The 13,192-nt window shown below is 45.8% G+C and overlaps 1 protein-coding gene across 1 annotated transcript in view; it reads left to right on the forward strand.

Annotated features, from left to right (window-relative positions):
* The window catches only part of LOC119383912 (uncharacterized), a 56,068-nt gene extending 52,590 nt beyond the window's left edge, over positions 1-3,478 (forward strand). The window contains exon 7 of the mRNA XM_037652185.2: positions 3,158-3,478. The gene's annotated coding sequence lies outside the window, so the exon portion shown is untranslated. The remainder of the gene's footprint in view (positions 1-3,157) is intronic.
* Positions 3,479-13,192: the final 9,714 nt, after the last annotated feature.

Below are 13,192 nucleotides of genomic sequence, written 5' to 3' on the forward strand. Positions count from 1 at the left end.
TGCTCCGAAAATTGCTCCAAATCAGAAGTCTGCGGTAGCATCACTGTCACTGGCTTTTTGCATTTAAAAGAGCATTCTTGAGTTGGGCTATTTCTGACATGTTTGGGCAAACTTCAAGTAGTTGGCCATTCCTAGAAAGCTTTTAAGTGTTTCACAGGTGTCTCATGGCCATAGGCGTATCTACCGGGGGGGCAGGGGGGGCGCTAGCCCCCCCACTGAAAATGTTAGGGGGGCGGAGCCCCCCCACTTTTGACAGTGGTCATTGTCAGCTGCAGACTGGGAAACTAACTAGCAAGGCAAAGTTTTACATGAACGCAGCAATAACGTAATTATTTAACAAAATGTGTCCTACGATTCTGCTGTGACGACTGTCCTCCGTGTGTCATGACCACGCACTGTAGGCTCTCTGCGGTGCGGTCCACCTATTCCACGCTTTCGTGCCTTGCGCTCGAGCATTGCAGAGGAAGCTATCGCTCAGCAGGGGGTCTATAACATTACAGCAATCTGTCATGATCTTATTTTGGTCTGCCTAGCCTGAAATTTAAGTAATCAGCGACGCAAATACGGGCGGGAACCACGTAAACATTCTATAGCCCAATCAAATGCTCTTCTTTTTCAGGAAATGTAGTTTCTTCCTTTGAAAACAAATAGCATCGCCGCTGCTTCTTATCCAAGCTGCTGTGAATGGATGAGTGTGCAGAAGTGTCGAGTATTTTAGTTGTGCCGAGCCAGGCGAGCTAAAAAAATTCCCACTAGTTTCTGATTAGCCTGCTACACCTTGCTTATCATATGGTAGCAGCCTGCAGCCATCGTGGCGGTTTGTAACAAGGCAGTGGACTCGAGCACATTAAGAAGCTGAGCTTACAAGTTTGTCCCGTTACTTGATCTACTTCACCAGGGAGATGATCAGCGTCCACGGTTTTCTGGACTAAGAAGGCTGCCCACCTGCAAAGGATTGTGTCTGTTCCTAATAATGTTTATTTCTCTCTTTACCTCTCTGTCAGCAACGATGAGTTCATGCAGAGTTTATACGCGCAAAAACAGCTCAGCATCCTTAGACTACAACTGAAAGTCTCTTTTATGCACATATGAATCCATCTTGCCCGCTGCTATAAGTAGTCACAGCCAATGTGATTGGCGGGCAGCCTTCTTGAATTACGTTCAGAATGAGACACTGTCTGGCTATTCAAAAGAAAATTTAGTTATTGTTGAGCACAGTCATGCGCTGCTTATTGTGCACACTTCGCAGCCTTGTGGCGTCGCATAGCAAGGAGACAATTTTATGGCACACGGAAATTTTTTGACGAATAGTGAAGAACCAATGACCGACAATACGCCGTATTGAAAACAGATTATTTAATATTAACTTTTTAGGTAGTCATGCGTAAGTGATAATTACGCGGTGGATCACTTACACGTAATTTGTTGCGTTTTACGAGCAGGTGCTGTCGCATGACCCAGAATATTTCGACCGATCATTAACAGCTAACGACCTATCCGGAAACAAACAATGCGGGGTAGTTCAATGTTATAATCACCCGCATTTTTTTAAAGAAAGTGTGACCTTACACAGTTTACGTAGGCTAAATTTTCTTAAGTGAGGCGGAGGGGAGGAGTAAAGGGCCACTTCACCGTTTTCTCTTCCACCCCTACAAGCTGGGAAAAGTAGGAGGGTAAGGAACGACATCTGGTATATAAATTCGTAGCCATTTATCATCTTATAATGCACAGAACCAGGTCAGTGCGATTTGCATAAATATTAATTGACTGCACTTGGTCTTCTTCTTTAGACACACTTTATATTAGAGGGCTCTAACAATAAAGAAATTGGCACTCGGCTTATTCTCAATACTTCTGCGAAGTACCTTGCTTTGTCAGCCACATGTTTTGTTTAATAAGATAGAACTTAAGGTACTAGAGTCATAGCAGGTTCTTCGTACTCATCATATTTACAACGCCCAACTGAGACTGTGCAGTTTGCAGATGGGATGCTCAGATGAATAACAGGTTAAATGTGGCTTTACTTTGTAAACTTCACGGTAGTATTTCCAAAATGTTATTAAACACTGCTGTGTTGTCGCAGTATAGGGCGGCCCAGGCTGCACAATCTGTTTGTGAAGATTCTGCCTTGATTTCAGACAACAGTTCTGAAAAGGAAATCATCTAATCATCTTTAGAATATGAAAAATCACGCAAAATTGAGCGCATATATAGTCTCTCTCTCTATATATATATATGTGTGTGTGTGTGTGTGTGTGTGTGTGTGTGTGTGTGTGTGTGTGTATATATATATATATATATATATATATATATATATATATATATATATATATGAGTGAGAATATTCGGCTGGTGGGCCAGCCTTCGTCAGAATTACATTTCAAGAAAAAGATGGATGGTTTTAATTGTTTATCTTTTTGCCTGCGCATATGTTCTCAGAAGATGGCGTTAGTAATGTGAAAATAAAGTTGTGCAATATGTTTGAATCCTTGTCAGAAGTGGTTATCTGTGAAATATGTAAAGTCTATTGGGATATTAGCATAGAAACATGACACATGAGGGCATAAGACGCCCTGTATATATATATATATATATAGACATACACGACGGACAGAGTGAACGACACCAGCCCCCCCCCCCCCCCCCCCCACTCGCGAACGAGTTGATACGCCACTGCTCATGGCAACATTACCCGGCACTCTCGAAGGGTCTTTTCACTAACTACCGAAAAAATACCCAAAGCATTTATAAGCGTGATTAAGTTTGTTAGTGTCCTTCCCTGACGTATGTTTCGTAGTTCACTCAAAGAAATTTCAGTGTATGGGATATTAAAAAGCTGTTGATTTCTAACTGCGTTTAGTAATGTAGGCAGCAAGAAATGTAGCACTTGTTTTCTGTAATTAGTGTGACATTTGTTTGTTTGCCTGTCTTCAGATTTGCTTCTATTAAATTTTGTTATGTTAGCTTTCAATCCGACTAGTGTTTCTAGCAAGGATTCGCATATTCATTTTCTTGTTGATGTTTACTGGTTTTATGTGTGGTTCTAGTGACATCGCTAATAGTCGTGGCCATTTTTTAGCCGGGTGGCACTCATCACAAGCCCTATTTGCTGCACCAGGAAGTCTTTATCTTTGTTTCGCTTTATTTCTTTCTTTAGCTGCAGCCGAGAGCTGTCCCTGCCTTGTCGTGTTCATGGGTGTCGTTGAGGCCAATCATGATCGTCAAGGTGCAGTGATGGAAGTGACCTTCGCCACCACTACCCCTGCATCAACCTCCCCATCCAGCTCAATCACTTTTGAGCGGGCCACACTGCCAAACTTGTACATAATGTTCAACAATGCCACTGCCGCTGGTTCGGCATTTCAAGGTTGACCAACGTGATGTTACATTTCAAGAAAAAGATGGATGCTTTTAATTGTTTATCTTTTTGCCTGCGCATATGTTCTCAGAAGATGGCGTTAGTAATGTGAAAATAAAGTTGTGCAATATGTTTGAATCCTTGTCAGAAGTGGTTATCTGTGAAATATGAAAAGTCTATTGGAATATTAGCATAGAAACATGACACATGAGGGCATAAGACGCCCTAATGTCATACTTTAACTCGCATTGACATCCCATACACAGCATGTTCTACATTTCAGCAAACACGGCCCTTACTAATAAAAAGAAAAAATTTAGAACAGCAGCGGCACAACTGATGATGTGTGCAATCGCTTGCTATCGCAGTGAAACGCAGCAGACAGGGAAAATACACAAGGGACAGGCGCTACTTTCAACTGCTTGTTCCGCAACGGCGTCTTGAAATATATACATACCGTTGGCACATGCGCAGATGCGTTCAATGAAAAAAAAAAAAAAAACAAGAAATGAGCATAACAGATTTTCTAATATACGTGCCGAGGTATCTGAAATAATTCCAGTGCAGAGTGACGGAAGGTTTTGCTAACGAACCCCGCCCCAAGGGCCCCTCATCAGGCCACATAGCAAATTTTAGTTAGGCGCTAGAAGTTGTGTACCGAATGAAGAGCATTATGCCGCAAGAATTTTTCAAATCGGTTCATTACGAGCTGGGAAAAACAATAATTTGTAGCGGCGCGAAACCATGAGGCAAGTTTCAAACCCTTGCAACTCGCCCCGTGTAGCCTTCGCAAGCCAAATCCCTTCCCTGCTCTCTTCGGCAGCGGAGGATCATCTTACACATACGCATGAACACGTCATGCGCATGCATGGTCACGTGCGCATGAAGTGCCCGAGCACGCGAGCGGCGTTGCACGGCAGCTTTCTACGTGTTGTAGGCAGCGCGCGAAGCACAAGGATCACCTGTGTAGCTATGGTCCTTTCTTTGTCTCTGTCTTTTCCCTTGATTTCCACGATGATGCTGAATCTACTCGCCGAGCAAGCCACTCTTTTGGACTAGAGAGAGACTTTTTATTAGCTTCTCGTTTAATATTTTGACGTAAATGAGGCCTTAATTATCGGATTCAAGTATTTCAACATAAACTTCGGTGTTTCATTGCTAAAGTAGTCTCACGGTATACATAAATGAAACAAAATACTTTCGCAGTTTATATAGCTGCACCAAAGAAATGTTAGAAGAAACTTGTTCCACTGCGATGTCTGAAACAAAACAGTCGTACTCCGGAATCCATGTTAGCGGCTTCAAGAGCAATGCGCCGCAAGGGCAATGCGCCACGACAGTACACTTACGTTTCAGACCCCTCGACATTTCGTCGACTAGCAAGCTGACGTGATAATGATGATGATACTCTTAGCTTAAGGAGAGCCCTTCTATACGAGAGTTCGTGCCTCGCCTACTCAATTCTTTCCCATTTTTCTGAACGCATACGTTGTTCCCCGATGAATGAGAAAATACTGCGCCATTTTTGGCGTTTTCGCCCATAGTGCTTCGTGCTCGGCCAAATATGCCCAAATGCTTCGTGCTCAGCCTCGAAGCATTTTATGTGCTCTCCAATGAGAGACCCTTATCTGTGAGCACTTCCACTTCCCGTTACAGTACCGGTAAGCTGACAGCCTTTGCAGAGCACTGTATGTAGAAAATGAAGACAGTTTATTCAGCAGCCTTAACGGTTTAGTTAAAGAGCGCCGAAATAACCTAGCGCTGCTGTGAACATTTCATTGTGTCCATCTTTTATTGGCTTACGACTCACACAATCAAGTAATTTTTTTTTCAACTTTCTACACTCCAAAGCCCCAAGCTCAAGTTTGCGCACGATGCTCGCGCGGCTGAGCTATGCTTTACTGGGGGCAGACGCTGCCCCCGGAGGCGGTTTGTCGTGGGAGCGTCTATTTGCACCTCAACAGCTCGGGGTCACGGACCGAAGTTGCAACGTCATATATGACGTCATTGGTTAAAGCGATCGGCTTCAATTGGCTGTCTTATTGTGACTACGTCTTGTCAAGCGACTCTAAGGTTTAGAATAACAGAGAGCTGAGCAAGTTGGTAAGTATTCATTCTAAAAAAATTGGCCGCGTATCTGCGTGCTTCGCTGCAAATGTCGTCTAAAGACGATAGAAGAGGCGCTGCGTGAGATATGGACGCCATCTGGCAATACGTCGGGAAACATGAGTGCTGTGTTGCGGGCTGGTAGTCCCGGCGCACCAGCAGGCGAAGACCGGCGGTGACCAACGCGACCGGCGGGGACGCCAGCCAGCCCGAACACGCGGTTTGGCGCGAAGCGCCGAAGCAGAAGAAACGTCCGCACTCAACAAGTACTCTCCACACACTCTTTTATTTACACGTCGCCTGGGTAAAACAGAAATGCCAGAGCGGCGCCCCATGGCATTCGTACAGTGCAATACTGAACCGAAACACAACAATGAGCTCGTGCAGAGGGCACGGAGGAAGGCAAGTTTCAGCGCAGCTTAAGAAACTAGGGTCTCGTAGAATTACGTATCTATGTATTTTCTATTAAAGGAACACACCACCTAATACTTACCTAGTGATGTTGCGCCTCAGATATGCGTAATGTTTGCTTTTTGATCAACAACAATGTACACAAGTATGAACCTAGTCAGCCGTTCAAGATGGCTGGCCTTTGGGCAAGTGGTTCAACTTTGGCCGGGTGGCTGAATCGAGTGACGTGCCGACAAACAGAAAGACAGACCAAAATTTCTGCGTTTAAGTTCCCCAAGAAAGACTATCGTCTTTAAAAGACAGGGCGTGCAAACACGGACACCGGTGGAATAAAAACTGTAACTTGATTGTTTGCGGAAGCACCAACATAGGTGACTGGCGAAGGTCTAAGGCCGTGAGTAGGCAAACTCCTTCTGGTCATAAAACATCTAATAAAATGCAGCAAAACTTGAAAATGGCTGTCTAACGAAGCGATCAGACAGAATTCGTGGAAAGCAACAACGGAAAATGGCATAGCAGTTGATTTAATCAACGACTGAGGAAATTTTACATTTAAAAAACTTGCGACCTTCATACGCTATGCGTTGACTTCAGCTGTAACTGTGAGGTGGAAGACTGTCAGCATAATATACTAACACTTGAGAAGGAAGACACAGAAATGGTGAATTACAGACCTGTTAGCTTACTTTCAGAGAAACTGAAAGCAAGAAACTGAAACTCGTCGAACTTTCATTTGGACGAGTTGGTAAGTATTCATGGTTAAATTTGTAGCGCGCACAGTTGACAGGGACGCAAAGAGGGACAAACGAGCGCTAACTCACAACTTTCAATATTACGTAAAATATTCTCGAAGGTAATTTCGAATAGGGTGAATGAAGCACTTCAATCAGCCAGCCCATCAAAAGGGCTGGTTTCAGGAAGGTGTACTTTATACTGGATGACAGCAGTATGACCATGTTATGTAATTGAGAAATATCCGCACAACCAACCTCTTTATATGGCCTTCAGAGAATACGAAAATGCATTCGGCAGTCAGACAATGTGGTTTATCTCTGTATGCCACTGTATGCCTATGTCTTTACACATCGAACTTTTTGTTCCATTGGTCGTTGTGCGAATCTATATGTCTAAAATAGGATGGATGGATGGATGCTATGAGCGTCCCCTTTATAACGGGGCGGTGACATGTCTGCCACCAGGCTCGAAGGATAAAAAAGAAAAAAAAAAGAAAAAAAAAACTTCCTTGTTTCATGTTGTCCTAATGCCTTATCTACATTGATTAAATCTATGTTATTATACCAAAAAATATAAATTCAATAGGGGCAAGCAAGTCAATAGGGGCAAGCAAGCAAGCGCCACCACGTGGCAAACGAAGATTCAGTTCTTTCTTCATCATCATCTTCTTCTTTCTTTCATGTCTCTATTTATTTCTACGTATTTTTCTCTTTTTTTTTCTTTCTTTCTTTACCTCTTTATATATTGCCCTCTCTCCTCCTTTTTCTCCTGCTAACCCTCACTTCTCCTTCACACCCCTTGCTATGTTATACTGCACTTAGCTGGCAGGGGCGTAGCCAAGAGGGGGGTTGGGGGGGTTCAAACCCCCCCCGAAATTTTTCAGTTTTGCTTGCGTATATAGGCACGCACACATACAAACGCACGCACGAACATACATAAAGTATGGTTGAACCCCCCCCGAAAAAAATTTCTGGCTACGCCCCTGTTAGCTGGGCTATGGTATACCCTCTCATCTCCTCCTTTCTCTTCTCCTTTCCCTTCTCAACCTAACATCAGTCCTCACCCTCACTTTCCTTTCCCATCCCCTTGCTGTACTATACTATAGGGGAGACCCACGCCGTGGGAGGCGCTGCGGTGCTGGGCGCTGTCAGTCAATGTGGGGAGAAAACTGGTTACTCGAGTGTAGACCCCTGCGCTGTCCCCTTCAAGCTGCCTTGAAAACGCGTTGCTTTGCTCGCACGCTGCACGCGTTCTGCACGTGTTTTTGAGAATTTCGCGTCGCGCGCGGTTAGGATGTACACGCTTCTGTCCGCGTGGCAGCAATTTGGTGAAAGGTCAGTGTCTGCTCAGCCATGTAGCAGATGCGGAGCAAGTGATAGCAGACGATGCCGCCCTCGTCAGAGCGAAGTGCATTTCGCAAGTGAAGGACGACGCTGTTTACGACGGGGAGTTAGCACAATGTTCTGCACGTTCATAGTTATATACCTGTTTTATTTGGTTTGCTGCGTGTACTAAGCACTCCCTATGTTTGTTACTGGATGCATGGGTAAGGCAGCTTCTCGTGCTTTAGGTTAAGCGGCCCTGGCGCTGTGACTGCTATTATTAGTTGGGATACCTTAATTTACTAGCAACCATTCGAGTTATCGTGCGGTACGCAACACTCCAAAAACAAATGGTCTCTTTTGGGCTGATTTCTTTCCCGCAACAAAAATTGACATCTATCTCGCGTGTCTTTCCTTGCATTATCGCCGTTCTCATAGCCTGTACTCCGAGTTCACGAACAGCGTGCGTACTATCAACGTGACATAGCATTATTACCGTATTTACTCGAATCTAAGCCGATGTTTTTTTTCGAAAACACGATGTGCGAAAGTGGGGGGGGGGGGGGTAGGCTTAGATTCGAGTACAATGAATAGGTTTTTTTTTTTCTTTTCTGGCCTTGCGAATTTCAGGGGTCGGCTTAGAATCGGGGCCGGCCTAGATTCGTGTAAATACGGTAATAGGGAAATGACGAGCCCCCAGCTTTCAGAAAAACTTTTTTGTGTGTGCAATCTGCGGGGGAAGAACCAATGGCTGTCAAGACATTTATCTTGGTCCCTGTCGAATGTGCAACGTGTTGTACGGGCTGTACCTGCACACTCAGTAACTAGTTCACTGTATCTGCCAAAAAAAACTAATGGACGTGCAACAACGGCTAATGATTTTTTTTTCTATTTTCGTAGTTGTCGTGGTCGTGCCCACTCAAGCGTGAGCTTCGCATCCATGCCTGTCGTCTGCTTTTTTCGTGCCATCTGTTTGGGAATCGATAGAATTTCACTGTTGGAGCCGACCCCTTCGTGTTTGTATGGCCATTGTGACAGTTGACGACGCAGCAATAGTTCCCCCCTTTCTGTCGGGGTGACATCGCGGAACGAGGGGGGTTTCACGTGCAGCGCGCGCTTCGCAAATGCGTGGGAGCCAAAGGGAGCGGAAGGGTCGTAGCGCTCTACAGTTGTACGCTTTTTCCGGCAGGGGAATGACAAGCGCTGGCGTCGGCGCGCAAACTTGAGCGGGAGGTCCCTATGCATGACTGACGAAAGGACCACGGGCCGCACGTGTCCCGCGGTCCTTTCGCTAGTGGCCCAGCCCGCACATGACTGTCTTCGTCCCATTTTTTTTTCTTAATAAGTATGTTCATAAGCTACACGGACGTGGCTGGTCTCAAGCATTTTTTTTTTTCTTTGCGTGAGGCACCCCGTGCGGTCACTATGTGTTGCAGCATGACCGTAGAACAAAAACTGTACTTCAGAATCGGCGTCCAGATTTCATTCATTCAGGAGATCGGTATCGATATGTTCCTCGAATCCTGACTCCAAATACCCTTCAGGAGTGACCCATACACTTAAGGCATTCTCTCGAATGGCAACGTCAGCTAACAATTTGTTGGAACCCCCTCCTCATTGCTTCCACCAAAGGAGTCTGCTTCCACCTTGGTCACTGTCCCAGCCCTCTGCGGGACTAAGTTTCGGGACTGCGGCCCCCTAGCTGAGGTGAGTTTGAGACCCGTGGTATATGGCGTCGTTTGTAGAGAGAAGGGGGAGCGATTTCTAGCTGACTTTGATAATTAATTGTACCTAAATTCCAGGCCGCGTGCTGCGCTACAATGTCTGGCTCGCGTGTTCTCAGGGCCTCGACTACCCATCGGCAGCGTTTTCTGACCGTGCTGAAAAAAATGTTGCAGGGTCAGCAAAAACGCCTTCATCCGGTGATCATTATAGCGTCGATAGTCCCGCAAAAGCTTGGGCTACTTACATCTTGGTGAATCAACAAACAAGACACGAATAATTATCCCTCGCCGTTCTAACGTTTAGTTCCTTTGGGGTTTTCCCGTCGGCGCTGAGTATTCGAAACGTATGCGAAAAATATTCGATAATTAGAATACGCAGAATTCGATTCGAGTACCGAATCGAATAGAAACGCTATTCGATTTGTTATTCCAAGATTTAAAATATTCGAACACCAAGCCGCGTGCCGTTGATGGACACTTGCATAATTACAAAAATGAGAACTCCTAGATTTTCAAAACGAAGCAAGCGTCTACTTCCCGTTAACCTAGGTAGCAAACGAACTTCTAGCCAATGAGCCCAAGTTAGGCGACGTCTGTGCCGTAGATGGCAAGGCATGGAACCATAAGGGAAATATGTTCTTTTCCGCTTTCTCAAATTATAGCGATATCATGTAAGTAAAATACTAAAATAATGAGAAGGATAATGAGATAATAAACGTATTGTCGATAAGTTATTGCCAGTATGTTTATTAGTCCCATGACTTTCTTGTCCCTCCCCCTTTTATTACTTACATCTTATGTACGTCACGATAGGCGCATGAAACGGCCTTCGATGCTATAGCTGGAAATATATCGGGAAACGTGGTCGCCTGTGAGCAATTAAGTTGTATAGCTGCTACAGCTACAGGCACAGCGAGATATAATGCGTACATCTGCGCTTCATCAAACGGCAGGAGGAGGATGTTGTTTTCTACGAGCTTGAATGTCTCTTGGTACATTTTTCTAAGTGTTCCAGCACAGCATCACGAAGAGAAGTTAAAGAAAGCACCCACCTTTCCACCCTCGAAGATGGTTAAATATTTGTTTTCAGAACCGTTACAGATATTTTTCTGGTGTTGATGTAGTTGTTCAGAACCATCGCATCGGTAACGCCTTCCTAGTGACACCTCAGGGGTATTAACGCCTGTGAGATCTATTTATACAAGATGACTAGTTGATAATAAGCACTACGTAGTGAAGTATTCTCGCAGTTCTCCTCGCTACTTTTCAATACTTCGAGGGGTCTTGTACAACGTGCTGACGCCGCCTATATTGTTTGTACACTTGTGATATCATCTGCTTCAGGGGCGTAGCCAAGGGGGCGTGCAAACCCCCCGAAATGTTTCACTTTTGCTTACGTATATATACATGCACACATACAAACGCACGCACGAACATACATAAAGTATGGTTGAACCACCCCCCCCCCCCGAAAAAAATTTCTGGCTACGCCCCTGATCAGCTTGTTACAGTGATGTAGCCGGAGTTGGCCTCGGGGTCCCCCACCCCCCTCCCCTAACACACACACACACTGGCATGATGCTCGACTGCTGACCCTAAAGGTCGCGGAATCTAATCCCGGCCGTGGCGACCGCATTTAGATGGAGGTGAAATGCTTGAGGCCGGTGTGCACAGATTTACGTGCACGTTAAGGAACCCCAGGTGGTCGAAATTTCCGGAGCCCTCCACTATACGGCGTCCCTCATAATCGTATCGTGGTTTTGGGACGTTAAACCCTAGCAGTTATTACCAGGTCCGTAGCCAGGAATTTTTTCGGGTGGGGGGGCACTTGCTGAAAGTAGTGCCTGTTTGAGGAAAACGCCTATTTTCATGATTTATTTTCGATAAAACATCATGTGTCATCGAAATATAAGGGGGGGGGGGGTCTGGGCCGCCTGGCTACGGTACTGGTTATCACACACACACACACACACACACACACACACACACACACACACACACACACACACACACACACACACACACACACACACACACACACACACACACACACACACACACACACACACACACACACACACACACACACACACACACACACAAACACAGATATACATATATATATCGCGACCTTCATCTGCAGTGAACCCTCTGAGTGTGGGCGTACGGGTAACGGAAGAACAACTAGCCGAGAATACAAGAACGGAGCTGCTGCCGTCAGCGTTCTAATAAGTCGCGCTTTCCTAATGCAGGCGTAAATAACAACATCGCGAGCCACCCAAGCGCAGAAGTTGTATATGCATCTCCGCACACTTCCCTGCAGGCCCGGCACAATGTAGCCAAATAGGCATCAAGAAATAAATAAAAAAAAAACAAAGCACAGAACCCGAGCTTCCAAGCAGCTATACGCTCCAATTCCGGCGCAATCCGACGAACCACGTCCGTCAACTCCGGGAGGCAAGCTCCGCCTTCTTCGACGAATGTGGACCAGTAGATGCGCGAGTCGTGGCTCGTGACGAGCCAATCGTAGATGCCACTCGAAGAGAGCGTCACTCCGCGGAAGTTAACGCTAACGGTACCGAAAGCGCGCGGGGGGAAGGTTCGGAAAGGCGGGAATTTTGTTTTTCGCTTGCGGGGTCGTGCTTCCTAACTGCGCGCTCGGTCCTTCAACTTGCCAGAGGGGGAGCGAGTTCGGCCTCAAAAGTGGGCCAATGGCAGCGGGCGCCAACGTGTTCGCGTGCGTGCGAAATCAATTGGCCGCCGCCAGCATGGACCGTCAGATGGCCTCAGTGCGTCGCTGCGGGGAAGCGCTCCAGAAGCTCGAGACGTGAGCAACGGAATGCTGCGCAGCTGCCGCACCGCTCGTCGCTATGATCGCCGACAGATGGAGTCACGGGGCTGCGTTTGTGACGTTTCCGTGCCTGCCACCAGATCCATGCAAATTTATCTGCAATATGGGCACAGTTGCGGATAGGGCATTCTCTGACATTGCATTCAAAACCTGATTACCTCCCACCTTCACCCCTAAAAAGCAGGGTACCAGAGACTGGCCGTTGGGAAGAGCACGTCAATGCTTCATTTCCATTGTTACATTCATTGCGAAGCTTATCGGACTCGACCAACCAAGGGGAGGGGAGGGGGGAGGAGAGGGGTTCGCCGTGATGGACCTTAGCTCCCAACCTAATGAAAAATCGTCCTCCGCACGCCTATGCATGGTGATCAATGTTACATTGTTCTTCTGACATCTAAGGCAGGCTCTTACACAACTATTGTAAACAAGTGATCGCTTAATCCAGGTAGAATAAGTTCAAGAATATACTAAAAAAGTATTAAAAGAATATGCTAAATCAGGCGTAGTGGCAAAGATCGGGTGTCAGATGAAGTAGTACCAATTCTAGTTGGTTCCGACACAAGTTGTGTGAAAGTGAAATTTAAACGTGAAGTATTGATGGTTAGTAAAGGTTGATATCTGGGCCGATTTTATTTTCAGTAAATTAGTCTCCTAAAAAGAATAGGCTAACCATGAGAGTGGAGAC

Source organism: Rhipicephalus sanguineus, chromosome 2 (genome assembly GCF_013339695.2).
Source record: "Rhipicephalus sanguineus isolate Rsan-2018 chromosome 2, BIME_Rsan_1.4, whole genome shotgun sequence".
NCBI classification, from domain to species: domain Eukaryota; kingdom Metazoa; phylum Arthropoda; class Arachnida; order Ixodida; family Ixodidae; genus Rhipicephalus; species Rhipicephalus sanguineus.